At 42.6% G+C, this 26449-nt stretch overlaps 1 long non-coding RNA gene across 4 annotated transcripts in view; it reads right to left on the bottom strand.

The window, feature by feature from the left end:
• LOC309369993 overlaps positions 1 to 26449 on the bottom strand; it is a 250309-nt gene that overhangs the window by 39769 nt on the left and 184091 nt on the right. For 2 of the 4 annotated variants that reach the window (XR_014168322.1, XR_014168323.1), the window contains 2 exons: positions 8684 to 8814; positions 4803 to 4835 (listed from right to left, as the gene is read on the bottom strand). This is a non-coding gene — a long non-coding RNA (uncharacterized lncRNA). Of the gene's footprint in view, positions 1 to 4802; positions 4836 to 6655; positions 7045 to 8683; positions 8815 to 26449 lie in introns of those variants that run through there. The other 2 variants (XR_014168321.1, XR_014168320.1) reach the window with 2 other exon arrangements.

Here is a 26449-nt window from a genome sequence, read left to right as displayed (position 1 = left end):
ACATTTTATCAATGAAAACAGCTTTCTTCGTTGTAAATGAGATAGAAACCCTGAAGTGGGATGTCCAGATTATCATAACTACCACTAATTAGAAATTATTGTTCCATATTCAATCAGCCATTGCTTTTTAGTATTGGCCCTGGCCCTTCTGATGTTGAAACTATGACATCATTAGGGCCAAAAGGGGAGACTACGAAGGGAGGATGTAGATCTGAAGTGTCCCCTGACCAGCCCCCAAACTGGAGGCTGAATTTCATCAAATGAGTTGGCAAATATCAATGTCATTACAGTTGTACCTTGGAAGTTGAACGCAACCCGTTCCGGAAGTCCGTTCGACTTCCAAAACATTCGGAAAGCAAAGCACAGCTTCTGGTTGGCTGCGGGAAGCTCCTGCAGCCAATCAGAAGCCACAGAAGCCCCGTCAGACAGTCAGCTTCCAAAAATAGTTCACAAACCAGAACAGTCACTTCCGCATTTGTGGCGTTCGGAAACCAAAACATTCGAGAACTAAACTGTTCAAAAACCAAGGTATGACTGACTGTACTTTCCCTCCCATTGTTCCAGATAGGGGGAGATAGATGATAGAGAGATGATAGATGATAGATGATGATGATGATGATGAAGATAGATAGATAGATAGATAGATAGATAGATAGATAGATGATAGATAGATAGATAGATAGATAGATAGATAGATAGATAGATGATAGATAGATAGATAGATAGATAGATAGATAGATAGATGATAGATAGATGATAGATAGATATAGATAGATATAGATAGATAGACAGACAGACAGACAGATAGATAGATAGATAGATAGATGATAGATGATAGATAGATAGATAGATAGATAGATAGATAGATAGATAGATGATAGATAGATAGATGATAGATAGATAGATAGATAGATAGATAGATAGATAGATAGATGATGATAGATAGATAGATATAGATGATAGATAGATGATGATAGATAGATGATAGACAGACAGATAGATAGATAGATGATAGATGATAGATGATAGATGATAGATGATAGATGATAGATAGATAGATAGATGATAGATAGATAGAGATAGATATAGATAGATAGATGATAGATAGATAGATGATAGATAGATGATAGATAGATGATAGATAGATAGATAGATAGATAGATAGATAGATAGATAGATAGATAGATATAGATAGATAGATAGATGATAGATATAGATAGATGATAGATGATAGATGATAGATAGATGATGATAGATAGATAGATGATAGATAGATAGATAGATGATAGATAGATAGATGATAGATAGATAGATATAGATAGATAGATGATAGATGGTAGATGATAGATGATATAGATAGATAGATAGATAGATAGATAGATGATAGATAGATAGATGATAGATAGATGATAGATATAGATAGATAGACACAACACGCTTATACATTTAAAACAAAAGCAAAACTGAAAATGATGGATGATGAATGATGAATGATGCCTGTCCTTCCTTTTGCTCTGCCAGCAAGGGTAGACAACAATGGCAAAGCCTTGGTTATTCATGTTCTGATAGTCTGCAGATGAGGTTAATTCCACGTGTTATATGTGATGATGCCTTTGAAAACTTCTTAGAAATTTCAGGTAATCTAACATACAAGGCAATCACTGTACTTCTAACTGGAACCACATGAGAGGAACACATCATGCCAGTCTACACTACTAGCTGCTGGTTTACTTCTGAGCACAATTCAAACTGCTTTAAAGACCCTTATGGACTGAGACTCATCCTTCGGAAGGAGCTTCTGTACCTGTCCAGTGGGGATAAAATCATATTGAGGAGAAAGTTTTAAGAAGCCCCATTCTTCCCCCTCCCCATCACATGTAGGCATGGGCGAGAAGATCACTTTGGTCCACATTTTAATGTGAATCTACCCAGTTTACACTTTCTGAAGCAATACACAAACTGAAACAAAGTTGTTGTTCAAAATTTGCATTCCTCTGAATTTTGCAATCAAATAATGCTTTAAAAAATGGGAGTGTTGGGGAAGTGTATGCATTAGAAATGTAATACTTATGCAAGCAACACCTCCAACCAATAAAGGGTGGTGTTCCATGTCTTTGATTTAGATTCCTGCAAACGACAGATCTGTGCTGGTGGCATGTGTGGTTGATTTAGCTTTCATTTTCTACTAAAGTCCAGTCAAGTTATTGCAACACTTTTAGAAAAGTTCTTAATTGACCATCAATTCAAACAAATTTGATTGGGGTGGTGGCAGTGATAGGGGAGTAGGGACTAGTAACGTCAACAGGGGGAAATAAAATGAAAAGAATGAGACATCAGCACTGTTGTTAGGGGGCCAGGATGAAGGTGCTATGTGCTGGCCATGTGTGCATATTCCAAAGAACCCAAAAGACCCCCAATGGTATGTGCTACACAGAGTGTTTCCCCTCCAGATCTCAAAAACAGCAGCAGGTTGTTTATATAGAAAGAAAGGGTGTCCATACAGACCCATGTGAAACACAATTATGAATTGCTTATTTCCCGGGGTGGGTGGGTGGGTGTGTTATATGGTTTTATGGGTGTACTATTACTTATTTTTTTATATAGATTTACACTATGCCTTGAATGCAATAGCAGGCAAACGTTCCATACACACATTTAATATGCACTGGCTCTGTGTGGGTTGCAGTTGTTTACTAAAGATTTTCTGCCAATGTCTGGTTGGTTGGTTGGTTTCTTCCATGCATGATATAAATTTATTTCCAATGTGGAATGAGCCTTTTGTTCTCCATATGGATTTCCCGCATCACACACTTTAGAGGTCATGGTGGAAATCCTTAATATCTAAAGTGATTACAGTTTCTCCATTTTAGTGGTGCTCCCTCTTAAGTACTGATGCAACTAAGCCTTTTCATCCAGACACTTCAATATCTCCAAGAGATAATGGTGATGATGAAGTTAATATATTTATTTTCACCCCACCTTTTTGCCTGATGGAACTCAAGGCAACTTACAGATAGAAATAAGAACTGTGTGATCCATCTGTATGACTCTCCAAGTGGAGTGACACTCAAGCTATTACAGACAGGGGCAAACGGAGTATGTAGTCCCTTCTCTTCTTCTTTAATAAGTAGAGGGAAAGCTATTAAGGAGTTAAAAATGAACTAACTTTCTCTGTTAGTCTATCACTACAAAATCACTGCTATAATAGTTCAGTCTTCCTGGAATTACTTGTTAATTAGGCTTAATTATACCATCAAACAATTACTCAAAATTTGACCTTTTCTAATAAAAGTCAGGCAACAAATCTGTGGGTGAGGCACAGAAACGGTGCTATAAACATCCAGGAGAACAATAATCATATTTTCCTTGGTGATTTTTTTCTCTCTTTTTTTAAGCACCGTGATTAACATTCAGCTAATCCACTCTTTTTTTCTGAATTACGTTTAATCAAGTTCTGAAGATACCACCATGCCTAAGTCTTTCCCCCAACTACTACAGAATTGAATGTGACAACTAAAAACATGGAATAAATAAACTGTGAAGTGCCCGGGTATAATCCTGATCCAGCTCATGACTGCTGAATTCCACAGATCTCGGATAACACTCTGAACAAGAAGTTCTGCAGCAAGGGAGCCATCGCTCCAAAGACCTGCTCTTCCGAAAGACTATCCACTGTTATCCATCATTCCACTCCCCACAAATGACATGACATAGTGTTGCTCTGACAGACACTTCAATGGTGGTGGTGGCCACCAGTGGCTGGAAGCGATAAGTTTCCTCCCACTCCCCTGAAATACCCTCTCCCACTTTTATGAATGGGTATGGGAAAATGCAATGAAGAATTTTGGGTTGATCCCACTGTGACCCTCACATTCATTCTTCCACTCCTCCCAGTTGCCCGCTCAGATTGTTAGAGTGTCAGATCGAAGACAATAAGCACCTCAGGGCAGGACTTGTTTTCTTGATACTATTACTTAAAACACCACTGATGACATTTCATGACCATCATCATATCAGAGCAGGGGTAGGCAACCTAAGGCCCGGGGGCCGAATGCAGCCCAATCGTCTCCTAAATCCAGCCCGCGAACGGTCTGGGAATCAGCATGTTTTTACATGAGCAGAATGTGTCTTTTTATTTAAAATGCATCTCTGGGTTATTTGTGGGGCACAGAAATTTGTTCAATATTTTTTTTCAAAATATAGTCTGGCCCACCACATGGTCTGAGGGACGATGGACTGGCCCACAGCTGAAAAAGGTTGCTGACCCATGTATTAGAGCATTGTAACATTGGACTATGGCAAGGGAGACACCGGTCTAAATTCTCATGAAACTTATTGGATGATCTTAGCTCAGTTATTCTCTTCCAGCCTAAAATATCCCACAGGGTTGTTGAAGAAGAAGAGGAAGAAGAGTTTGGATTTGATATCCCACTTTATCACTACCCGAAGGAGTCTCAAAGCGGCTAACAATCTCCCTTCCCTTCCTCCCCCACAACAAACACTCTGTGAGGTGAGTGGGGCTGAGAGACTTCAGAGAAGTGTGACTGGCCCAAGGTCACCCAGCAGCTGCATGTGGAGGAGCGGAGACGCGAACCCGGTTCCCCAGATTACGAGTCCACCGCTCTTAACCACTACACCACACTGGCTTGAAAGGTGGAAGGGCCAGAGTGTGGCACACTGAGCTCCATAGCAAGGACAGGTCCTAAATCAGTAAATGCTAGTGCACCTCTTATGTGTGTACCTCTTTTTTTATGGGTGCCACTGATAGTGTGATATACTGTTCTTGGATCCTCCCCTGTAAGCAAATCTCTGGAGTGGGGGGTGGGGGTATCTTGCTGGAATACAAAAATTCCATTATAATACAGTCATACCTCAGGATGAATACGCTTCGGGTTAGGCAAATTTGGGTTGTGCTTCGCAGCAACCTGGAAGTAATGGAGCATGTTACTTCCGGGTTTCACCATGCACACATGCGCAGACCGTCAAAATGACGTCACACGCATGCACAGAAGCGCCGAAATGTGACCTGCACATGCACAGACGCGCGGACATGGGTTACGTTCGCTTCGGGATGCGAACAGGGCTCTAGAATGGATGCCGTTCGCATCCCGAGGTACCACTGTACACCTGAACATTCTGTTCAGTTTATTACTTGCTATTAGCAAAAACAAAACACTGAAATAAAATCTGAAGGAAAAGCACACACCTCAGTTCCTCGTTTCAAATTCAGCTTCTCATTACATGACTAAAACACAAGCACAATTATTTTTTTTACTAGGGTTCTTTGGGCACTGAAATTCATGACTTTTAACATCTGACATTATAATGATTCCTCTATGAGGATATGCTGTGTATCACTTAGATACTGATAGAGAGAAAGGATGTGAAATGCTGTATAATGAATGGCAAAGACTTGAATTGTAAATTGAAAATATGGCAGATTAAAAAAATTGTGAATTTTTCACTACCAACAGGGTAGCCATTAAAAACTCTGGCTAAACACAATAACATGAAAGGACCTATCCTCCCTTTCCTTCGACCTCACCCCAAGCCCAAGCCCAGCCTCCAGTCTCCAACTCCGGCAATTTATCCACATCCATTCCGCTTAGAAGTCACTTTGGCAAGTAATCTGTATATAAATTAATTGATTGATTGATTATAATCCCACAGAGTGATGGGAAGGCAATTTCCACCCCCAAAAACAAGCCTGAAACCCACATGAAATAGATCAAGAAAATTTGTCTCATCCAAAAGTATCTAGAGCTGGCAGATAACCACTTACTCAAGGACCTCTACATTTGGCCACTGGCCAATAATTGTTCATATCATTGAGTCAAAGTCAGGTTTCTTCAGGTGCAGTTTCTATCATGGCTTCCTTTAAGGGAGTTAAGACCACAAGCTCTCTCAGTACCATATTTACCTCCTCCTGGACCCAGGTAGCTGCTTCCTCCATGCAAAATGTGATAAGCGAAGAGAGGCAAGAAGCAAGCAAACAGGTGGTTGGCTGGACCTGGCCCAGTATTTTGTCTCACAGACCTTAAGGGTTTAAAGTTGAAAAATCATTCACAAAATAGGATCAGAAGATGCCGCAACTGACTGATCCATGTCAACAATTTTTTTCCCAAGCCATGGCAGCTGCAAGCAATTTTATCCTCAAAGTGCCTAGCAAACATCTTGCGATATACTGTGGCGGATTATTTACATCTCCCACCAAGGCCACAAACCACATGGAAAAACTGTTGGAAGGCCCTGCAAAGTTGCAATGTTGGTGGTGAATTATTATTATTGTTATTGTTAATTCATTTTTCCCCAAGTGGCTTCTAAGTGGTTTACAAGCATAAAATTGATTATTAAAAAAATGTAGCCGCACATAATTAAAAAACACAATAAAACAATTTCTTTGTCAAAATAAACATCCGGATCATCTGCATCAAGACAAGGGTGGTAGTGGAAACCAGCAGCGCCTCCTATTTACCAAGGGGCCACTGTAGAGGTGGCATTGGGGTAGGACTGCCAAGGAGGAGATCAATCTAGCCCCAAGGAAGTCACCACAGCTGCAGTGGAAGGTGATGCATTCCTTGGAGGATGGATCTGCTGCTCCTGTGGATCCTGCCACCTGAGGCAGTCGCTTCACCTTGCTTCATGGGTGGGCCAGCCCTGAACTCCAAGGCACATTCACCAAAGACACCACAAGCAGGGCCTCTCCTATGGTGACATCTCTGGGCCTGCAGCCTGGCCAAACTGCAAGCCCAGTACCAGCTCTGCATGTTTCTCCGACAATTGGTTTATCATATCTGAACTGCCTCTGTCGATCATGCTCAGATCCTGTGCAGGTTTTGGAAACCACTGAATGGCCTTGGTATCGGCCAACACATGCCTTCTTTTCCTGATGTCCGTAGCCATTCGCTGAACATCAAAGGGTCAAATTCAAAGGGACTTTTTGTTTGTTTTCCTTTCCCGTACAGCTTTCTTCTCCCGTGTGATTATGAAAGAGGCTGGCACAACACGTGTGACTCCTACGCGAGGCGTCCTCAGCGAGCGGGGCTGCTAGGGGAAGATTTAGGAGCAAAAGCACACGTGCGCACACACAAATGGTTAAAATTCTGCAGGTTCTGTTTTGTGAATTGAGGAAGGAGAAGCCAGTGTACCGAATGCAACAACAAGGGCTCTAAGCTGACATCAAAGCAAAATCGGGGAAGGGGGGAAACGGCTGAAATGACAGCAGCAGCTGCAGCAGCTGCCTCTAAATTAGGCTGTGTTTCAAAGTCTACACTCAACTGCTAAGCAGTATAAAGACCCAGGAGGAAGGCTGCCCAAGAAAAAGAGTTTGCTTTCCAGCCTAACACATCAAAGTAACACATGCTAAGAAGAGCAATAAATGCATATGGCATACAGTCACTTGCTGCCTAATTGCATTGGGCTTATGAAGCCCAGAGAGAAAAAAAGAAGGGAGGGGGGATACCTTCCACTGATTCCTAGTTTTCTAGAGGATTTGAGTCCCCCCACCCCATGCAAAATGCTGACACAAATTGGGAGCAGATTAGATTCTGCCATTGCAAGGCAGCATCCCATAATTTCAAAAGATGGAGATTTCCACCTCCCCCACCCCCCACCCTGACAGTAGGACACCTGTGAAATACAAAGTTCATAATTATAGGCTATAAAAACCAGCAGATCATGCAGCTGGAAAAAATATTATTACAATTTAGGAAAGGCTTGATCTTCAACATTCAGATAGAGCTCCTTTTCTGAAATATTTTTTTTTTAAAAAAAATGGACAGCTTTGGTGTTATCCAGTGTGAAAAGACTGTCGCTATCTATTTAATTCAATACCTGCCTAATGATATTTGTTTTCATTAGAAATCAGAAGTGATTAATTAGCACTAGGAGTTTTAAAGGCAGAATTTATTTCTGGCCTTGTGACCCTTTTTTGTTATTGTGCTTGTAACACATTCAACGTGATGTGCAAAGGAAAACACATCAAATCATTTGAATGGTGAGGACAGAAAAGTTTGTCTCTTTTTATTCCTTATATTGTACACACAGTCCTGACTATACCTTTCCCCCCCCAAAAAAAAAAACTACATTAATCATGTGTGAACTATGTTAATTTACAGTTGCTTGAGAAGATGTTAATTGTTATTCCTGTAAGGCTGCTAATTAATGAGAATGCTGCTTTCAAGCATTTTAGCAACAAGCATCAAATGTATGAAACAAAGTCTTCAAGGAAGATCTGTAACACCGACAGAATCTACCAGCCTGTTTGTTTAGCTTTAAATGAAGACTTGAATGAACAGAGTGTTAAAGTTGCAAAGAAGCAAACATTCATCTATAATGCACTCTGGTAACTTATGCATTAGGAGAAACAATTCCAGCAGAAATGATGCACTGTGCCTGCCACAATGACAATATTACACATGAAATAATATTGGTTTTTATGCTTATGGATTCCTATCAGTTTAAATGAATCCATTCAAGGGCATCAGCATCAAATATAGAGTGTGTTCCAGCATAGTTCTCATCATGAAAACGACCAGAAATAGTCAAAAACAAAAACAAGACGTATAATGCTTTCAAAAAAGGGGGGAAAGGCAAATGAAAATTGTTAATAGATTGCTTTCAATGATGTGTTTCCGAGTACTGGCTTTTAGATCAGAAAATGAAATATGCTAGAAAATATTACCTTGTTTCCCCTTTATAGATGAAAGATGTCATCATGCCCATCTAACAGTTTGCTAGGGGAACAGGCACTCCAATGTGAAATCTGGGCATAACAGGAGCTCTGCATGAGCACAGCAGAGCAAATATGGGGCTCTGAATAGGGTGAAAAGAGACGGAAGTTTTAAAAATGGCAACTTTTACAACCAGTGTGTATACAATCATTTGAGCCTGGGTTGCCCTGCCAAATAGTAAGGAGAATTTCACCAGACTTCTGATTCCCCAGACTTTGGGACAGGGTGTGAACGATTTCTCGCCACTTGGCAAGGTTGCTGCAGGCACCACAAGTACACTGTGGTAAGTTCTGACTTGGTAAATGACTGTACGCTATGTTACTCTAGGAACTGAAGTCCGGTAATTAGATTTTAAGAAAACAGCACTTGCATAATTGTCTGTTTGCTTTGGCTTCCATCCCTTCCCGACTCTAGGAATCGGAACAGTTTATATATAAATATAGACAATGTACACAAACAAAAAATCAGACTAAACAGAACATTTGCAGCAACATCACTGCCAATTAAAAGTTTGACCATGAGAACCTAATATAATTGCCAGTTGTATCTGAATCAGAGTTGGAAGGGAGAGCTAGTCCTACAAAGCTTTTTAAACAAGGCTAGGCTTATCTGCTAACTGGCCATCACAGGTAGCAATTTTCTGCCCTCCGTTGCCTCGGCTCAGATGAGTTCAAATTGTGAGCAAATTTTGGCTTTTTTTGCTTCATGTGCAAAAACGCCTGAGTTCCAGCCACTGTCATTTCTATGCTATATGGACTTGGCTACTAATTGAGAGGACGCTCTCAAAAGACTTTTAAAAGATCACCACAACATGTAAGTGAAGCATTGTTTACAAGATGACCTGGATTGTCGCCAGATTCTGCACACAGTTCTGTAGGCGCAGACCATCCCCTGATTCAATCTAGTTTGTTAAGAAAATTCCCAAACTCGGATCCACGGGCAACTCTGGGTCATTTCTATAAGGTAGTCTATCTTAAAGTTTTTATGTGTTTATATGCCTATCACATTTTTAAACTTAAAATCCATTGTTGTATATTGTTTTAAATGCTTCTTTTGCTATTGGGATTGTAGTTCCATTTGTGTTTTACAAGCTGGTCTCTGACCGTAATAAATTTCATGTTCATGAAGCATTGTTTAAAGGAATGGGAGCCAGTGCCCGGATGCTGAGGTCTGGAGCCGAGGGCCTTCTGGCGGTTCCCTCATTACAAGAAGCAAAGCTACAGGGAACCAGGCAGAGGGCCTTCTCGGTAGTGGCGCCCGCCCTGTGGAATGCCCTCCCATCAGATGTCAAAGCGATAAATAACTACCTGACATTCAGAAGACATCTTAAGGCAGCCCTGTTCAGGGAAGTTTTTAATGTATGATATTTTAGTGTATTTTTGGTTTCTATGGAAGCCGCCCAGAGTGGCTGGGGAAACCCAGCCAGATGGGCGGGGTACAAATAAATTATTATTATCATTATTATTATTAGTAGTAGTAGTAGTAGTAGTAGTAGTAGTAGTAGCAGTGACATACTTGCCAATACGCTGCTTGATTCCAGTTTCCATCGGTGCCAGCATGGCCAGTGATCAGGGATGATGGGAGTTGTAGCATCTAGAGAGCATTGTGTTGGCTACCAGTGCTTTAAGATATATTCAGGCAAAGGATGCTTCAAAAATGGGGATTCCGTAAGTCCCTACACCCCTCCTAAACCTGATCCAGAGCAGAGCAGATTTAGGAGAATGCAAGAGGATGAGAAATTGTTAAAATCTGCCTCCTTCTCATCTCATTTCATTTTCATTGAATTTATATACCTCCCTATACCCAGAGGTCTCAGGGCAGTTTACAAAAACAAATAAATCACAATATATAAAATCAAAATAAAAACAATAATCCAATCACACGCCCCCCCCCCCCCGAAGAGCCACATTTTAAAGGGTATATGATTTTGATCAGGTCAGCCTAGTTAAAAAGGAACATTTTCGCCTGGCGCCTAAAGGTGTATCATTCATTCATTTCATTTATTGAATTTATATACCACCCTATACCCGGAGGTGTCAGGGCGGTTTACACACACAAAAATCACAATATAAAATTAAAAATAAAAACAATAATCCAAACCTTCTCTCTTTCCACTGATGGAAGCCTCATCATCAGCTGAGCAACATCGTTGGATACAACTCAGCCTAGTCTTCAAACACAGCCTGCATATTCATATCCTCAAATAGTTATGTTTCAGTGGTTCTAAGAACTGGTTTGCTACCCTAAATAATGCAGGGAAAGTGGAATGCAGGACACAGCAACCTCTGGAGCAAAAATAAAGAAACAGAATGAGTTGTGTCAGCTCATCCCATCATATCACAGCTTGATGTAGTGCAGGGATGGATATTCACATGTGTACAGAAGTGGATTGCTACAAAGCACATGCGAATTTGAAGCTAGGAGACACTCGTTCCTATGAAGTCAATACGAATTATCTCTCCCTGGCACTCCTTCACGGTTTTTGCTTGGTTTAGCTTTCATTTCCCCCCAAACGTATTTAAAACTTTTAGTATTGTTTATGCCCACATGAATGCTTGAATATATATTGGTTTTATTTAAATAAGTTAGTGAGGGGTCAGTTAGCTTAGAACAGCAACCTGTTGGGGGGGGATCAAATTAAACAGCAAAACAGTTGCTTGGGAGTTTTGGTCAGAAAAATTAACATTTTAAGGACAACTCTGGATAAAGTCCATTAGGACAAACGGCCGATTGATGTAATTCCCAACCTTCTGCCTCTTCATCCCACACGTAAAACTTTGTGCCTTATTTCACATTGTCCTGTATCTGGAATACCTCCTCTATCTATCTGTCCAAACAATTTCTCTTCCTACTGAACAGTACTCAAAGTGTTGATATTCCTGCACCAAATCTTTCCCTTCCTCTCTTCACTTTTGCCCTGTCCATGTTGCTTGTGTCCTGCACCTTATTTCTTAGAAATTTCATTCATTACATAAAATTATCTGATTTCATTCCTTAGCCTTCTGGGTCGAGCCATGCTAACTCTGCGCCCAATACAGTGCCTAGCACACTGCTGCTTCTGAATAAATGTTTAATGAGAAAAGGAAGGAAAGAGGATGCTTCATAGGAAAGATATTCTAAAATAGTGTGGAGGTCAGATTTTTAGCTGATACGACTCAGCAGAATCCCAATAGCTTCCATACAGTTAGAATGATTTAAGCTAAATCATCAAGCCCACACACAGTACTAGAGCTGATATTACCTAAATGCCTACAGCTCCATAAAATTAAAACTGTATTATTATACTAATGTAATAACATGAATAAAAAATGAATCTGATCTAATGAACGCATGGTTAAAAAAAAAGTATTAATCTATTTGTTGCTTGTACTGCCTTCTTTTCAAGTTTTCAAGTTCAGAAAATAAAACAATTTGGGTTCCATGCTGTTTTACAGTAAGTTTCAGCCCTCTGAGATTTTCACTAACAACTTATAAATGTCCTGAACCCAGAAATTTGCAACAGGAGTTCTTGTGCTTCCTTAACCATTCCAAGGCCTAACATCACCAGTGTAATTAAGTTTGGTTTTCTTCATTTTTCCCCTGCTGTTAGAAATAAAATGTGTTGTTCAGCTTTCCAATATACAACGAAAACTATATGAATACTAATCTATTTTAACCTCGGTGGAATAGTGAGGGGAAAAGATTGACTTTGATTTTATTAATTGTTTTCTCAAATAAAACAGTTAATGAAGAAGCTGAAGATGCTGCCTTTCGCATTTGTACCAAGAATTTCAAATAAAAATCCCATTTTCATTACCGAAGAAAAGAATAGCAATTGATTCTGCCAGTGTTTAATTGAAGCGCCTACTGTGTGTCAAAATATTAATTTTTTTTTAATCTTATCATTAGAAAAGAAGGGAAAGCAAGGAAAATGGGAAAATTCATCCCCTTCTCCTACTGGATTCACTAAAGTTCTTCTCAACTGTACTTCTTGTCATGGTCAGCATTATGTGCTACGAAACTGATAAGATAAATCCATGCGTGATCTCTTCACCTGTGGTCAATACTAGCATCAATGAAGCTCCACCAAAGCCTAATTTTAAACTAACTCCATGGTACAGCACTTGATCTGCATGGAGGAGGTCCCAGCTGCAATCATCACCACGTCTCCTCGGAACATCCTCTGTCTAAACCCTAGAGAGCCTCTTCCAGTCAGCGTAGCCAATACTGGGCTAGAATGGTCTGACTCAGCTTCTTATGTTTCTATGATTCACTTTTGGAGCCTTCTTCAAGGTAGCAAGAATTATGAAATCAATGTTAGAACTGCCAGACCCCCCAGGATTTGACATTATGTGCAGGGCTGGATTTGATGAGGCCCTAAGCTACGGAAGGTAATGGGGCCCTTTATATGTCCACCTGTACTTTGTCAACAACAAATTGTCACTGTTTTTTGTGTTGAATATATGCTCTATGGTAATTTATAGCATATTTGCACATAACAATAGATCTATTTTATCAAAGTAATTGTTGAATTGAAATACAATTAAGAAGTATATTAATAGTGAAATACAATTAAGAAGTATATTAATAGTGAAATAATTATTAAGCATTAATTTAAATTTTTGGAAATGTACATCCAGGTGTTTTTTCCTTTAATTTTTGGGGGGCCCTAAGAGAGTAGGGCCCTAAGCTATAGCTTGTTTAGCTTATATGTAAATCCAGCACTGTACATGTCCTTAAGTGGACATTTGTAAAGAAACCGGAGGCTTTTCTCTTGGGCATGGTCGGCCAATTGGTACCAAAGAAAGATAGGACATTCTTTATGTATGCAACTACAGCAGCAAGAATCCTGTTGGCAAAGTATTGGAAGATGCAAGAACTACCTACTCTGGAAGAATGGCAGACGAAGGTGATTGAATATATGGGACTGGCAGAGATGACCGGCAGAATCCGTGACCAGAGGAAAGAGACAGTGGAGGAGGATTGGAGAAAATTTAAAATATATCTTAAAAATTATTGTAAAATCGTGGACTGATAAGATGCTAAGGGGAAAGAAATAAAGAATTACAGCTGTAAATGTTAATCTTAAGTAAATCTAAAAGAGACTTGATTAAAAAATTGACTGAAGGGTTGTTAAAAAAGAAAATGGTAAAATAAGGATGCGGTGAAAGGGAGGTATGGGGAAGTCAAATTCTGTTGTATGTTTTTGATATATGTGTTTTGTTCTGTATTGTCTTTTGTATGTTAAGAAAACTAATAAAAATTATTATAAAAAAATAATAATAATAAAAGACATCTGAAGGCAGCCCTGTTCAGCGAAGTTTTTAATATTTAACGCTGTATTGTTTTTAATACTTGATTCGGAGCCGCCCAGAGTGGCTGGGGAGACTCAGCCAGATGGGCGGGGTATAAATAATATATTATTATTATTATTATTATTATTATTAATAATAATAATAATAATAATAAATTTGGGCTCATACACTGGCATACGGTTCTTTCCTGCCAACTAAAATTAAAAAACAAAACAGTATATTGATCAAAAAGCCACAATTCCAAAACACAACAATCTACTGCAGTGTGAAAGGAACACTGGAAAGTGGGGCAGTACCGCTAGCACTGTAATTAGTAAAATTAACACAATAAGTCCCACGTCTAAATGCAACCTAGGATTGATTTCTTGTTCTCCATATTAATATATCGAAACTTACAGCACAATCCTAAGCATGCCTACTCAGACATATGTGTCATTGAGTTCAATGAAGCTTATTCAGAAGTATGAGTCTGTAGGATTACAGCCTAAGGGTAGCTTTGGGTAGCATATCTAATTATAATGACCGTTGGCGATAGGTAACTTCAAAGCAGCACAGAAGTTATGTGTAACACTCCCTTCAATGGGCAAAAAGACCTGTTCATTTTTCTTCAGCAAACAAATTCAACCATCACAAATGGAGAGAAAATGACAGTTTCTGTTGGCATGCAGCATTTCAATAAAATGCTGTATGAATACCATGGACGCAACCAGGGTTGGGGGGCAAGAAGGCAGCTGCCCCTCCCCCAAATCAAGTAAGTAAATAAAAATATTTAACTAACTGACCAACTGTGTTGCAGATAACTCGGTTCTGGCCTCCCCCCTAACTTAAAGTCTGCTCTCCCCCCCAAAAAAAATCCTGGATGTTTTTAGATGGCATCCACATAATATCAGAGGAGCCATCATCTGGATTTCAAGTGACAGAGATTTTAAAAGCTGTGGTGCCACCATAGAAAAGATACCTGATATACAACTCCTAGTAGTGTGGTCTTAAGAAGGGTCTCCACTGCCAAGCTTAATTCCCAGGCAGGACTACATAGAAATAGGCACTCCTTCAACTGTTTAGGTCCCAAGTCACTCAGGGTCACCTGTAAAACCTGCAGTTGTCACTCTATCCAATACAGTAAGTTGGCTGGCTCAGTAAGAAAGTTGACTTGAGAACCTAAGTTGCAGAGGATAAAGGGTTGTTTTAGGGGAGCCAGCCAAGGATAAGAAAGATGTTCACAGTGGCAGAAGTAAAGTTCACAGAAGGGAAAGAGCACTTCCAAGTGGTGGCCATTTCCAGGTGGGTTTCAATTACATACCTGCAAATTCAGGTTGCACAGTCATGGTTGATTGGGAAGTCTTGTGCAACAAACCCACTTCCCCAAAAGATTGTATAATGAGGAATGTGCTGGGGAAACATGTGCTTTGGTATGATGACATCTAACCCCCCTGCAAATTCATCTGAACAAATGGTGATGAAATAGCCAACATCTTCTGATCTCCCCACAAACAAAACAGGATGAATGCTCAATAAACAGGTTGTCTGGGAACACCCTGAGTGTGCTGTTCCACTCCCCCTACTTCCCTTTCAAAGGCTACAGTGTTTACCATAATGAGAGGGTAGGGAAAGCCAAGGTGAAGGTCTGTTGTTGAAAAGTAGGGTGTAAATATATCTAAATCAACTAAACAATTAATTGTAAAAAGAGGTAATGAAGCTACTTGGAGAAGCAGCTCTTCACCGTGCCCTGGGCACAGGTGGTGTTTTAAGGAAACAGTTTGTTGGGTCTGACTTTTGGTTTACCGAAGACTTCTCCTCATACAAAGAAATGATCCTCCAAATCATTGCAATAATTCTATCTTATCATCAATAATAATGTGGCATGATAGCAAAAGGCAAAATATGTATATAATCTGAAGGGAAATCAAAGTCTAATACAGCACCGTGGAAAGAATAAACACTGGCCTTTCTAATGTCTTACTAATAGATTTAGAGACGTACTTGTTTGTGTGGTAGCATTTATTGTAAAAGGGATGCGGGTGGCGCAGTGGGTTAAACCACAGAGCCTAGTACTTGCTGATCAGAAGGTTGGCAGTTCGAATCCCCGCAACGGGGTGAGCTCCCGTTGCTCGGTCCCTGCTCCTGCCAACCTAGCAGTTCCAAGCACGCCAAAAAAAGTACAAGTAGATAAATAGGTACCGCTCCGTCGGGAAGGTAAACGACGTTTCCGTGCGCTGCTCTGTTTCGCCAGAAGCGGCTTAGTCATGCTGGCCACATGACCTGGAAGCTGTACACCGGCTCCCTCAGCCAATAAAGTGAGATGAGCGCCGCAACCCCAGAGTCGGCCACGACTGGACCTAACAGTCAGGGGTCCCTTTACCTTTACCTTTATTTATTGTAAAAGAAATATGTGGACCTTAAAAACAAGCATTTAAGAGCCAGCCCAGTCAGTGGGCTGGACTAGGACTAGGGAGAAAGTTCGGATCCCCATATAACTGTAAGCGTTACAGTGTAAAGCATTCTGTGTGGCCTCGAGCAGTCACTATTTCTCAGCTTAACATACCTTACGGGCTTGTTGTGGTAATATAGTAGAGAGGAACAGCTGTGAATGCAACTCTGAGATCCATGGAAGAACAATGAAGTACAAATACATATTTTATTGTACTTAAATGCATGTGTCTTCATAAATTACAGTCCACTTCACAGGTGCTGAAGTATAACAACGGCAAGCAGAAAAGGAACACTGTTTACATCTGAAAAAGAATCGCCTCAATACAATCTTCATTTTTCAGTAACACGCCTTTCCCTACCCCTTCTGTCAACGGTGGGGGTTTTTGTGAGAGAGGAATCCATAGCCTCTGCTAAGTCTTTGATTCACACAACTGATTTGTTGTTCCACCACATAATGTTCTATCTATCAACTCAAAATATTTTTTGTTGAAGACAGCAACTTCCAGGTCTTTGATGAAATGTCTAAGAAGTTTTACAAACTTAGCCATAACTTTGGACTCAGCCACACAGCTGCAAATAAACCATTTAAAATGTGTTACAAAGTGCAGTATACAAATGTGACACTAGATGTCAACAGTGAGCTATGCAAAATTCAATGTATTTTTCAAAACGTTTTTTAAAAAGCATTTTCATAGCATTTTTTAAAATATGTGTAGATTCCACCTTTGTTGGTTTTCCTCTTCCAGCTCATCGCTTGGCTGCAGTTTAGGAACCTTACAGTATATTGCAAATGATGGCTGGTGGAAATGAGGTGGACGCAGAAATAAATTACTCTCCTGAATAAGGTGACATTTTAGCTGTCATCTGTGTAAAATAACCCGGATATCCAGGAAACTGATGGATTACACGGAACAGGAAAGGGATCACGCAGAAAGGAAAGGCAGGCAGAAACAAAAGAAGGCTGAGAAACAACAAAAACGAAAGAAGTACCAGCAGCTGCACATATCTGCTTCAAGTAGGAGACTGTATCGAACCAGCCCTGATTCTCCATCAGACCTCGGTTTTCCATCCTAGGAAAATATGGGCTTAACCTTTAATTTCCCTCTAAATAAATGTTAACAGCATTTGCTCAAATTCCCCCTTGATATGGCTCTGTCTCCTTTCTTCCCTGTTGTCTCCCTGCTGTTTCTTTCCACATCCAACACCAAAATTTAGATAGTATCCCCTCTACCTACCATACACCCCAGTAGTGTCAGAAAGATATGTTATGCTTGAACAGAAATAAAAAATATTTTCTTTTCTCTGTGGATAATATTTCAGACACACAGTGAATGAAATATGCTCTGCAAACATTGGACCCACACAAGATGCTACTATTCTTTATGGGGTCCCCATCCAACCCCCACCTGTTTTGCCATCCCAAAATTTATTGGTGTTTCATGCATATTTTTCTCCCAGTTGCTTTATGCTGCCATTAGAGGGCAGAAAAGAGTAAGTGTGTAGGCAGAAAATGCACATCCAAACCTATAATCTGCAAAGAAAAGAAGCGATGAGATTCAGATAACAAAAAGAGAGAGAGAGAGAGGAAAGGACATTGTTTTAAATGAGTCATCAGAGATAATGTGCTGAACTACGAATAATGAATCTTGCAAACTAAAACATTTCACATCTCAGTACAGCTGCCATCTTTTGGAAGGAATATGAGAAGTTTGCTGCTGGCATTGGCAAAACAACACTAGGTCAATAACTCCTTTATCTAACAGCAGCAAAAAGAGACAAAAAAAATTCTATGATACTCTTGTTATAAGAGAAAATAGATGTCAATTTTTACCTTTGTATGCATAATCTATTTGTTTAATTGCATTAGGAATGTGAAATCTGAAAAGGCAGGTCTCCATTGTAGTCATAGAAAAAAGGTTGCTGCTTTGTTTTTTTAATGTGTTGGGGGGTTTTTTGCACTGAGAGGTTAAAACATAAAGATCATTCTGAAAACGACAATTGATGCAGTTCACAGAATGTTTATATACCTGGCATCTCTTGTACTTCCTGAAAGGGCAAAGGAATAAAGATTGGGTTAGCATAGCCAGTTTATTGGGGGGGTGGGAGATGATACCAGAAGTAAAATGTGTACCAGATTCAAAGGCTTTCTCTTGGATATAGCTAGCACTGAATTGCCCCCCGAAAGTGCATTTTAAGAACTGTTGTTTTGATTAGGGTAAGGAAAAGGTAAATCTAGATTAAATAGGGAGAAATAAACACTGTCATTTTGAAACTGATGCCAAGGTGTGGACTCTGCCAGAAAAAAGACCCAACAACCTTGCATGCAGGAGAAGCACCATGGACCGATAACACAGTAAGAACCCGTCTGGTAGAGGGATCTTTTGTTTTGATGGACAGCTCTAGCATTTAAACACCGGGAATTATTTCTGAGACCATACCAATCGCGGTGATTTGAAGGAAGGAAGTTGAAGCAAATTAACAGAGGTTTTTTTCCCCATATGGGTCATCCTTCTCCTTTGGGTTTTGGCTCTGAAAGCAGAATTTAAGAGGCAGACTATTGGAATGGCCCGCTTCTTTCCCAATTGTCCCAAACAATTACAATTATATCTCACATTCTCTTTTATCTTGACAGAGGACATTTTCAGAAAAGGGGGAAGGGAGGCAAGGCTGAAGGAGAGAACTTTCCCAGGTAGTTTTTATATATTTATATAATTAAGGTAACATTACCTTGTGCAATACGCAGTAAGCCCCTTGACCTATTTGTTTAATGTTTGGTAGGTTCCTTACCCAGGGGCATTTCCTTTATGTCCCCAGTTTTAAAACTGACTGTCCACACACACAAACACAAACAGGAAGAAATGTGATGTCTATCTTGCAACCCAAAAAAGATCCCCCAGTGAACTTCATGGCTGAGTTGGGAATTTGAACCCTGGTCTCCTACATCCAAGTTCAACACACCAACAACTAAAATCAGAAATGTCAGGTCATACATTTTTTGAAAAATCATAGAATGAAGCTTATTAGTAAATATGCATATTCGGAAGGTCCAAAAGAAGTAAAATGAAACAGCTTCCTATTCATGAAGTCTTTCAAAAGGAAAGGTCTTCATAGAGTGTTCCCTTGCCATCAAAGAGGGCGCAAGGAGGGCCTCCCTAGAAAAGGAATTACAAAGCCAGTGCAAAAACCTTTATCTTTACCTTTTCCTTCTCCTTTTTACCCAATAGTTGAGTAAATGGTCGTTCCAAAAATGTCAACAAATAAGCCTCTTAAATAATCAGTTTGCACCTGGGAGAAAACAGCTGTTCCTATTTATCAGGGACAGTTCCTGTTTTCAGGTTCCTTTCACTGGAAAATGACTGCCTCTATATTTTTATTTATTTTTTTGAATTGTGGAAAATGCCTCATTAAAATTTCATCAGTGCAATTTTCTAGCATTATCATTCTTGAGGTCTGGTACCCTAGCAACAATATATTCTGGCACAGTTTTATTTTTGAGTGTATTTTTTATAAAATAACGGGGATAGGGGTGGGGTGGAACTTGCAAAGAGATATGTGATGTGAGCATAGAAGTGTTAAACGCATGCCCCTATTTCCACTGGTAAACTGGTTTTCTATTATTATTTATAGTTAGCACAATTTACATACCACTTGATTGCAGCAAAACCTCCAAGCATGTCCTGTTTCCCACTTGCTGACGCAGAATTCAGACTCATGGCTCAGGTGGTGTGATTAAAATCTTTCCACAGCAGGAGGGGGAGACATCAGTGTCTCTTCACCAGCCTGACTCATCTCTGCCTCCCCCTCGCCAGATTCAGCTTCTGATTCTTCACTCCTCTCTGCCACAGACTCTCCCAGCTCACTGAGCCCAGTTACCCCTTCAGCTTCTCTCTAACCACTCACCGTCATCCCACCACCATTCCCTGGGCTCTGAGCCTTCTCCCCTTAGTGGTTCCTGAGCTGTTTCCTACCACCATTCCTCTGCATCCAACCTGTCAATCAGCAATGCAGCCATGATATCGGGTGCTACTTGTTTTTCCATGAGAAAAAAAATATGTTTAGGGATCTTTCCCATCTCAGGCTACCTCAACCTTCCTTTGTTAATTTTTTTTATTATTAATTTTACAATATTTTCATACATAACATTGTAGTTTGCAAAATAAAACATTTGGCTCCCTGAGCCTGTGACTTCCCTCCTCCTTGACTGATGGTTTTCAAACCTAATCTCTATGTATTGCGTTTTCCTGTATTTCTTATTCCTGTTAAATCATAACCTTATATAATACTTACTTAACTATGATACGTAATAAGTGATAAAATTAACCTTACAAAACTTCCTGTAACCCTGCTAGTGATGTTAATTGTTTACAGTTGTCTTTCAAATGTAACAGGCTACCTTACTCTTCCAGACAGAGATGCCTGTACACAGTATTGTCTGTGCAACTAGTTGTCAGTAGCTCTCCAGAGTTTTTGGAAGGACAATGTGATGGGACGATGAGCTGCTTGTGCGTAAAATGCAAGTCCCTCAGAGTTTGATCAGGTTTTCAAACCTCTGCCTGTGACGGAGCCCCTCCAGCATGGCTGCGTCAATCACTAGTAGAATCCGAAAGTGGCTGCTTTCGGAAACGTTTCCAACATAAAAGCTCCTTAACGGAAACACGTCGTCTGGCCTCTCGGCGTGACAGTTTCCGTCGAGGTGTGGGTGTCCCTATAGGAGGTCCTGAGACCTCCCCACTGGTTTCGCTTGAAGCGTCTCTGAGCCATCCCTCCGACTCACTTTCCCTTGGAGTTCTTGCTCGCCCTCTACTGGTTCCCTCTTCCGCTGCTACTGCTCTCTCAACCTCAGGGAGCCTTTGCACCTGCGGCGCTTTAGATGTCAGTTCCCTGACATCCACCTCCCCTCCAGGGCCCCCTTCACCCCCTCCCGTCTCCTCTCCTACTGGCGGTGAGGAGGTAAAACCCCTGAAAGAACCTCCCTCATCTTCCGACGTCGCGAACACTTCCTTCCACTTGTTGCTGTTCCTACTCTCTAGGTACTCTTCGTCATCAGAGTCCACTCCATCTTCCAACTCCGACTCCGCGAACCCTTCCATTTCCTCTTCCTCATCGGTGGTGCCGAAATACTCCCTCCTAAACCTTGCTATAGGCTGAGGTTTCCTCGGGAACCTTTGGTGGAACGTTTCTGTTAAAACCTCGTCATTGACTTCCTCTGCACTTACCCAGGTGTTTTCTGACTCCGGTTCCCCTTCCCACGCCACCAAATACTCCACCTGATTACCCTTCCACCTGGAATCGAGGATTTCCGCTACATGGTTGCGGCGTTCCCTCTCTTCCAAGGCTGGTCCCCTGACGTGCTCCCCTTCACGTCCCCCCCTGTATGGTGACAGTAACGACCTGTGGAACACTGGGTGCAATTTCATGTGGTTGGGTAATCGGAGTTTGAAAGCTACCGGGTTGACCTGCTGAATCACCTCAAAGGGTCCCAATCTTCTGGGCCTCAGTTTCTTACAACCCCCTTTGAACGGCAACCCTTGGGTTGACAACCACACTTGATCCCCCACCCTTATGGTTTCACCTTCCCTTCTGTTCTTGTCTGCCTGCTTCTTATATTGTGCCTTGGCCCTTTCTAAGTTGAGCTGGAGCTGCTGATGGATGGCTTCCATCTCTTCTACAAAATGTTCAGCCGCTGGAACGCTCCATCTCTCCCCTCCTTCCCCTGGAAATGCCCTGGGGTGACACCCGTAATTAGCCAAAAAGGGACTCATCCCTGTGGACACATTCTCCGCATTATTGTAGGCAAATTCTGCCAACGCCAACTTTTCGACCCAATCGTTCTCTCTGTCATTGACATAACACCTAAGATATTGTTGAAGAATGCCATTTGCCCTTTCCGCCTGCCCGTTGGTTTCAGGGTGCCGGGCAGTTGAAAAATTAACTTCCACGTGTAGCAAGCTCATGAGCTTCCTCCAGAACCTGGAAGTAAATTGTTTGCCTCGATCTGAGATCACCCTCGAGGGAGCCCCGTGCAACCTAAAGATATGTTCCACAAACAACTTCGCCGTTTCTTCCGCTGTGACTGCATGTGAGCATGCTACAAAATGGCACATCTTAGTTAACAGGTCTACTACTACCATGATGGCTGTTTTCCCCTTGGACCTTGGCAGATCCGTCATAAAATCTATTGATATCGCTTCCCAAGGCCGTTCTGGTGTGGGTAAAGGTTCTAATAACCCTGCCGGCGCCCTTCTTTCCCCTTTGGCTCGCTGACATTGGTCACACCCTCTTACATACTCCCTTACATCTTCCCTCACCTTAGGCCACCAAAATTCCCTGGTAACCAACCACATGGTTTTGTGTTGCCCAAAATGTCCCGCCGTGGGGCTATCATGCAACTGCTTGAGTACTCTCCCCCTCAATTCACCTTCGGGTATATACAGTGCCCCTTTGTAATACAATGCCCCATTTCTTTCCTCAAAACCTCCGGGGCTCTCGCCCTCCCCCCTGAGACCTCTGAGCTTATCCTGGGCATATTCATCATTTTCCGTTTCCTCCACCAGTTCCCGTTGCCCCACCAGCGCCGCCCCACACACCCAGCGGTCCTCCGGGATGACATGTCTCTCTTCGATCACCTCCTCCCCTTCCCAATATTCTGGTTTGCGTGAGAGCGCATCCGCCCTGACGTTTTCTGGGCCTGGCACATAACAAATCTCAAAGTTAAATTTGGAGAATTCCTGTGCCCATCTCACTTGTCGTTGGTTGAGCACTCGAGCTGTTCTCCAATACTCTAAATTTTTGTGGTCGGTGCACACTTGCACCTTGTGTTGTGCCCCAATTAATAAATGTCTCCACCTCCGGAATGCTTCGTGAATGGCAAGTAGTTCCCTGTCATACACCGTGTAATTCCTCTCGGACTTATTCAGTTTCCGCGAGAAGAATGCACACGGTCTCCACTCCGACGCACTCCTCCCCGGTTGAAGAAGGACCGCCCCTATAGCCCGGTCGGATGCATCTGTTTCCACTCTCATGGGTTTTTGTAAATCCACATGCAGAAGTTGTTCTTCCGAGGCGAAAGCCCTTTTCAGTTCTTCAAAGGCTCGATCCGCCTCCACCGTCCAAACAAATTTCTTCTTGCTGCTGAGGCAGTCGGTGATGGGCGCCGTCAAGTGGGCAAAGTTCTTGATGAACTTCCGATAAAAGTTCCCAAACCCCAAGAATCTTTGCACGTCCTTCTTGGTCTTCGGTGTCTTCCATTCCAGTACCGCTTGAACCTTGCCTGGATCCATGGCCAATCCCTTGTCTGACAAGCGGTACCCCAGGAATTCCACCTCCTTGGTATGAAACTGGCACTTCTCCAGTTTCACCCACAGCTGGTTGGCTTGCAGCCTGCCCAACACTTCTCGAACGTCCCTCACATGCTGTTCCTCATCTTCCGAATACACCAACACGTCGTCTAAAAAGGCCACACAGTTCTTGTAGAGCAAAGGTCCCAGAACGTGGTTTATAAAAGCTTGAAAACAGGCGGAGCCCCCTTGTAGACCGAAGGGCATAACGAGGTATTCAAAGGCTCCCAAAGGGGTAAACATGGTGGTCTTCCATTCATCTCCCTTCCTTATGCGTATCAGATTGTACGCCCCCCGCAGGTCCAGTTTTGTAAAAATCTTTCCCTTCCTTACTCTGGTCAAAATGTCGTCAATTCGGGGCATAGGGAAAGCCAGGGGCTCCGACACTGCATTGAGGGCCCTAAAGTCACACACCAGTCTCGGTTTGTCTGTGTTCTTTTTGTCCACAAAAAACACTGGGCTGCCCCCCACCGCTCGGGACTCTCTGATGAAACCTCGCTTCAAGTTTTTGTCAATGAACTCCCTCAGCTCCTGCATCTCCCTGTCTGACATGGCGTACAGCTTGCCTACTGGGAGTTGGGCCCCTGGGAGTAGGTTGATTTGACAGTCAAAGGGTCTATGCGGTGGCAGTTTGTCTGCTTCCCTTTCGCTGAATACGTTGCTCAGATCTGCGTATTGCGGGGGCACCTTCCCTTTGCCCATCACTTCCATCCCCGCTAGGGTGACTCTGTCTCCTCCCGAGACCTTCCCCTCCTTGCAGTGTTCTAGGCAATGCGCTGACCCAAAGGAGACCACCCTCTGATGCCAGCCCACTAGCGGATCGTGTAGCGCCAGCCAGCTCATCCCCAAAATGATGGGCGCTCCTCCCAGGATGGCCACATTAAACGCTATCTGTTCGGTGTGCCTTGCCACTCTCATTATCATCGGGACAGTCTGTTGGCTAACTTCTCCCCCCAACAGCTCTCTGCCGTCAATCGTAGTCACCTGCAAGGGGTTACTTAAAGGGATGGTCTGTATCTGGTGCTCAGCTGCAAACTCCTTACTCATGAAATTACAGGAGCTGCCTGAATCCAAAAGCGCCTTGACCTTTAGTGGGTGTCCGTTTGGCAGTTCTAGTAACACCTCTATCACTAAAGCAGGTCTGGGAGGTTCTGGCATGGGCACTTTCATTGCTCTTTGGCCTGGCTGCTGTGCCCCGACGGTGGCAGCCAGGCGTTGGCTTTTACTTGCTCCTTGCTTTCCTCTTCCTTTCCCCCAACAGCTCCTGCCATCCCTTGCCATTCCTTTCTTTGTGGGCAGACTCTGGCAAAGTGCCCTGGCTGTTGGCAGAGATAACATCTCTTGGCGCTCTTTCCCTCCTTCTTCCGCCCTTCACTGGGATTTGAAACTGCGCACGCCCGCGCTGTTCCAACTTCCATCGGCTCTGCCGGCGGGAAAGATGGCTCTGGAATGTCTGGAATGCGGAACTCCCTCCAACGGTCTCCTTTCCCTTCCCGCCTTTCCAAAGCCCTCGCCTCCTGGCGCGCTCCTATGGCCAGCGCAGATTTGGTTAATTGGTCCATAGACTCCGCCCTGGGCCCCCGGGAAAGCTCATCTTTGACGGTTGAAGAAAGCCCCTCTTCGAAAAGCATTTGGATGGGCTCCGCCGATAGGTCCCACCCCAATTTATGAATCAGCATAGTAAATTCAGTCCAGTACTCACGGACAGATCTGCTTCCTTGCTGGCAAGCCATTAACTGCCTTCGCACCACCCCCTGCTCAATATCGCTGGAAAACATCAGGTCCATGGCACGAAAAAACTTCCTCGTGTCCTTTAAGATCTCATTATTCGCTGCCATCAGGGGTCTAACCCAATCTTTCGCCCCGGATTCGAGATGGCCAATCACATACGCCACTCGCGATTCCTCGTCGGGGAAGTCATCAAACTGCAAGTTTAGAGCGTATTGCATCTCTGTTCTAAAGGCATGATAGTTCCTGGGATCCCCCCCGAATTTCTGCACCAATCCTGGTACCTTTCTGGCGAGCGGGGTGGTTTTCTCCTTTCCCTTTTCTGCATCCTGAGCCCTCCTCTCCTCAAGCCTCGCCGTTTGCAGCGCCAACTGGATCTCCAACGCTCTGTACCTTTCTTCCAGGCTTGGACCCCCTCCAGCTGCTCCTGCACCCCCGGTTCCGGCTGGGTTGCTCATGATGCTTCTCTCTGCACAAGCTGGCTTTCGGTGACTTTCGGATTGCTGTGATGGGACGATGAGCTGCTTGTGCGTAAAATGCAAGTCCCTCAGAGTTTGATCAGGTTTTCAAACCTCTGCCTGTGACGGAGCCCCTCCAGCATGGCTGCGTCAATCACTAGTAGAATCCGAAAGTGGCTGCTTTCGGAAACGTTTCCAACATAAAAGCTCCTTAACGGAAACACGTCGTCTGGCCTCTCGGCGTGACAGTTTCCGTCGAGGTGTGGGTGTCCCTATAGGAGGTCCTGAGACCTCCCCACTGGTTTCGCTTGAAGCGTCTCTGAGCCATCCCTCCGACTCACTTTCCCTTGGAGTTCTTGCTCGCCCTCTACTGGTTCCCTCTTCCGCTGCTACTGCTCTCTCAACCTCAGGGAGCCTTTGCACCTGCGGCGCTTTAGATGTCAGTTCCCTGACAGACAAGATGCTGTTTT

This window comes from Podarcis melisellensis, assembly GCF_964234715.1.
Source record: "Podarcis melisellensis genome assembly, chromosome: 5".
NCBI lineage: Eukaryota > Metazoa > Chordata > Lepidosauria > Squamata > Lacertidae > Podarcis > Podarcis melisellensis.
The sequence above is the reverse complement of the archived record's forward strand: the minus strand, read 5'-3'. Positions and strand labels throughout refer to the sequence as shown.